Source organism: Coffea eugenioides, chromosome 8 (assembly GCF_003713205.1).
Source record: "Coffea eugenioides isolate CCC68of chromosome 8, Ceug_1.0, whole genome shotgun sequence".
In the NCBI taxonomy this organism is placed as follows: domain Eukaryota; kingdom Viridiplantae; phylum Streptophyta; class Magnoliopsida; order Gentianales; family Rubiaceae; genus Coffea; species Coffea eugenioides.
Window position 1 is genome coordinate 23,385,415 of NC_040042.1, and position 5,089 is coordinate 23,390,503.

The following is a 5,089-nucleotide window of genomic DNA, read 5'->3' on the forward strand; positions in this document are numbered from 1 at the left end:
TCTACCCAATAGTAAGGTTCTTGTGAACCCATCAACAACCCAACAACTAACTAGCTAGACTAACTAATCTAACCATAAGTTGAAGGAAAAGATGAGAGCTTTAGGAGTTTTACCTTTCTTCCAAGAATAAAGAACAACCACTAGTATAAGCTCTTGAATCACCAAAGTTTCTATCTTGTTCAAGTCACTTCCTAGCTTGTTTGAAGAACCAAGGAAAGAAACAAGTTGTTTTCTTGGAGCAACAATGGAAAAAACTAGCTGAAATTTTTGGGGAGGAAATGTGGGAGGGGAGTCGGCCAAGGTGAGGAGAAGAAGAGAAGGATTTTGGGTGGTAGTTGGTGATTTGATTGAGTGATTAGAAGAATGACATAGAGGTGTTCTTGGCCCCAAAAGTCAACAATCGTTTAGTGAGCAATTAGTGCTCCCAATTGAGATTAATTTAATTCACTCACCTCTAATCGCTCAGTTAACTTTTCTTAGTCTACTATTGATCACCCATAGTTCTCCAAGATTAATGTACTCCCGGTCCAAAATTATCTTGAAAAACATGCATTCGCTATCTCTCGCTAAACAAGCCGCAGAAAAATTAAATTCGCTAACGAAACGTTTTAAAAACATAAATGAGACATTGTTCCATGCAAATGGATTTAAAATAGATGAAATAAATTATTCGGATTAAATGGGTAAATAAATAATTAAATAAGTTAGTAAAATAAAAATAAAAGCATGTAAAATGAAAATTCGAATCCTCACATCCTTTCCCCCTCAAAAGAATTTCGTTCTCAAAATTCATACCTTGATTCAGAAACAACTTTAGATATTTCATCAGGATCTCCTCTTCTACTTTCCAAGTTGCTTCCTCTATTCTATGATTTCTCCATAAAACATTCACTTGGGGAATTTGCTTGCGTCTTAATTCCTTCACTTTTCGATTTAAAAGTTTTACCGGTCTATCGTCATATGACAAATTCTCGTCAATCTCTACTTCTTCTAGCATATGCCATTTTCTCATCATTAAACTAGTCACTTGCGCCTTATGGCTTAGGGCATCGGCCATTACATTAACTTTTCCGAGGTGGTAGTTAAACGTACAGTCATAATACTCCAAAAATTTCACCCATCTACGTTGCCTCAAATTCAACCCTTTCAGGGAAATAATAATTACTTCAAACTCTTGTGATCAATGAAAACATTGAAAGTCACGCCACAAAAATAATGTCTCCACCTTTCAAGGCAAACACTACTGCCGCTAACTCCAAGTCATGGGGCGAATAATTCTACTCATGAGGTTTTACTTACGGGAGGCATGTGCTATCACTTTTCCATTTTGCATTAATACATATCTTAAACCATTCTTTGAAGCATCTATGTAAACCACAAAACCATCTCCTCCACTCGACAATGCTAATACAGGTGCCTCAGTCCAACACTTTTCAACTCTTGAAACCCTTTCTCGCATTTAGAATCCCATATGAACTTGTCATGCTTCTTAGTCAACTCGGTTGAGGGGTTTACAGTCTTAGAAAGTCCTTGATAATCCGACGGTAATATCTGGTTAACCTTAAGAAACTCTAAATTTCGATAGGATTTTCTGGTCGTTTTCACTTAGAAACAACTTCTACCTTAACTGGGTCCATAGTAATTCCTTCCTTAGGGATTATATGACCTAGAAAGGCTATTTCTTCCAACCAACTAACATTTATAAAACTTAGCAAAAGGTTGGCGCTCTCTCAGGGTTCGTGAAACTATCCTCAATGCCGTTCATGATCTTATTACAGGTCTAAAGGTGTGGGACAATAAATTAAATATATATAAGCCGTAAAAACAATTAAAGCGAAGTAAAATTTATTTTTTTTATGAAAGATCATAATAGTTACACCAAGTGAGAATAAATTGATCAAATCATTACAAAAGAAAGGGGAGACAAATAAAATCATAGGAAAACGTCCTAAGTCACGAATGTACAACACAACAAAAGGACTTTATCCCTATATAAAAGATTACAACTTCTATCCCTTGAGTGGAGTCAAATCCATGCCCACTCGTAAAGCTTCCACTATTTGGACCCTTTCACAGCCATTAGCATTAATCACTCCTTCTGGCACTCGATTGTTTTGTAGTGGACCTAGCAAGCTGCGGAGTATTTCCTTTTTTTCTTAGAGACACTAGACCAACTTGACACCGGATGTTTGGCACTACCGCAGATCAGACATTTTCCTCACTTTCTCCAGCACTCAGTTTTAGTGTGGTTAAACTTGCCACAATATTTACAAGTCACATGAGAAGTCACAGTCTGACCAATTTGAGAATTTCCTTTGTATTTCTTTTCCAATTCCATGTTCTTGTATAGCAACTCAATTTTCTCCGCATATTCTTGTTTCCATTGTTCTTTCCAGTAGTTAGCCAATTTCTTTTGAAATTCTACCTCCTTTCGAAGAATGTCTATTTCCTTCTGCATCTCTCCCAAATTTGTCATCTCACAGTTTGACTTAAATCAAATCCTAGCCTGCCAGGCAAATCAGAGAATCAAAATAAATAACTATTCAAAATGGAAACTCTGGCCATATTACTCTTTTGTTCTTTTGCTTACAGGTCATCCCAGAATATAAATCTTAACTATTCTCTGCTTAACATGGGTGAGTTCTTAGGTCTTTCCACTAGAATTACTATCATCACTTATACACATTACCAAATATGGAGATCTTATTCCTTAATATAAAAGTTCCACACCCTAACTCCTTCTTCAATACTTGCTTACAAAGTCGCTCAAGAAGAAACCCTAACCTCTTGCTCTCACTAGTGCCTTATTTTATCCTCTTAAACTAATTTTCTACTATTTCGAGATTAAACCCTCTGTAAAACTTAAATGGGGCGAACTTCAAGAATCGCTCTATTCTCACACCTCTCTTGGTTCTTAGGTCGGTTGATTGGCTAAAGGTCTTGGCGCTCAGCTAACCGTGCTAAGATATCAATCATACAGTTAATAGCAGTAGCTACTTGGTTATCCCCTTCATTTCCTTACCCTTGGTTCGGTCCAGTTGTTGATCTCTGATCATCCCCTTGACTTGGAGTTGCCTAATCCCTCGCTCTCGACCCCTTCTACTTTTTCGGCTGTCCATAATTTTAATATTTTTTAAGGCATAACGTAAAATAAATACACATAAGCGAAGTTTGAAAATGACACTTTAATCATGCAAAATGAAAATAAATAGCGGAGACACCAAAATAATTGCAAATATGCACAATCCATAGCATAGATTAGAAGTCATGGAGTAATAAAGTCAAGCATCTCATAAGTAACGTTCAAGTGCTTCAAAGGATAGGTAGCATAGTTAAGCAAAATACAATGGCCTTTGAACAAGTACCACCCTGACTATCTTAGACAAAAACTACTAAGGTAGACTAAATCACTAGCTTAGTGATTGGCGGAGCCAGAAGTCTCTGCTACTTCAGTAGGATCATTTTCATCTTCAACACTAGGAGTCTCTTCCTCATGTCCCTCATCGAGTATCTTGCCATCCACCACTTGTTTGGCCAAGGTAACACATTCAGCCATCATCCCCTCTGTTCGATCTCTAACTTCATGTACTACCTTAATAAATTGGCGCTTAATCTCCAGAAGCTGCTCACAAAGAGTCTCAGCCTTTTTTCGCTCCTCAAGTATATCCATCTCCATTTCATGAACTCTAGTAGTTTGGATATCCACAGTCGCCCTAGAAGTGGGGTCCACTGGGGTTCGATGAACTGGGGTCCACTGCCAAAGAAGGCCCCAAGGCCTCTCTCGATAATGAATCGCAGAAAGGTGCCTCAGAGGTGACCCATCTCCACCCTGTCCTTCCATGACCTACAATTAACCCACAAAACTAAAAGTTAGGACCTTATAACCATCGGTGCCATTCAAAAATTTAACTTAAGATTTAACACAAATTTCTATGACCAAAAGTTCACGACTAAGAACTCTTAACCCTATTCTAGGTACCTCAAATCTAGCGCTCTGATACCACGTGTGACGACCCCACTTCTCCTTCGGGCGAATCCTAGGGGTTCAGCGAGCCACCTGCCTAACTCTCGCCCGGACTCGATACAGATCAAGTGTCACGGCCCCACCTTCCCCTAAGGCGAACCAGAGGGTTCGGCGGGCCACCTGCCCAGCTCTCGCCGGGACTCAGTCGCTCACTACAGTCCTCAACCCAATTACAATATAAATCTCAAAATTTCATCAAATTCTCCAATGATTACATATTACAAATGCAGCGGAAACTGATTCCAATCGTAGAACGTATACTTACATCCATATCAATTTCAAATATTTATACAAGACCAACTCGTACATAAAATAGATCCAAACTTAAACTGTACACGATATAAGCCATCCAGTCACGTGAATAAGCACTCCAAGCTTTTCTTCGCCTTGAGCCCTGTGGGGGGGGAAAATAAAACATTTTTGGGGTGAGCTAGAAGCTCAGCGAGTAACCATTAAAATCAGTAATCAAATCGGTTTCACAATATTTCTTTTCAATGATGTCATAAATCAATGATGTCATAAATCAAATGATAAGTCCAGAAACGATTACAGCATTTACAAAACATTAAATATGGAGTATCAATAATTCAAGAAACATGTACAATGGAAAGCGATAGTAACATTCATGAAAGGATACATTCATTCTCCTGACATTTCCTCGCTCATTTGATCATTTATTTCATTTCATTCACCCCGTCCCTGGCTTTTGGCCAGGCTCCACCAACCTACATAGGTAATACTCGAGTATACCAAACGTTCACCCAAGTTCCTAATCGCCTGACCGAGTCCGCTTCTGGCTCAAGACGACCGGTAACAAGGGGCAATGGCCAGTTCAGCCCAAAAGGCTTACATTCATGCGCAAGTAACATTTCAATCGAAAATTTCACATTTATCGAGGTCGAGTGCGATAAAGTACACACTCACCTCGAAAACTCGTTTTGGAAATCATTATAAGCGCTTAACACGTTATCAACCAAAATACAAGTCATGAAGTCAAGAAATATAGCAAACAAGGCACACTCACATGCCAGCACGCATGATATGCAAGAAAACATTTCAAAAGTA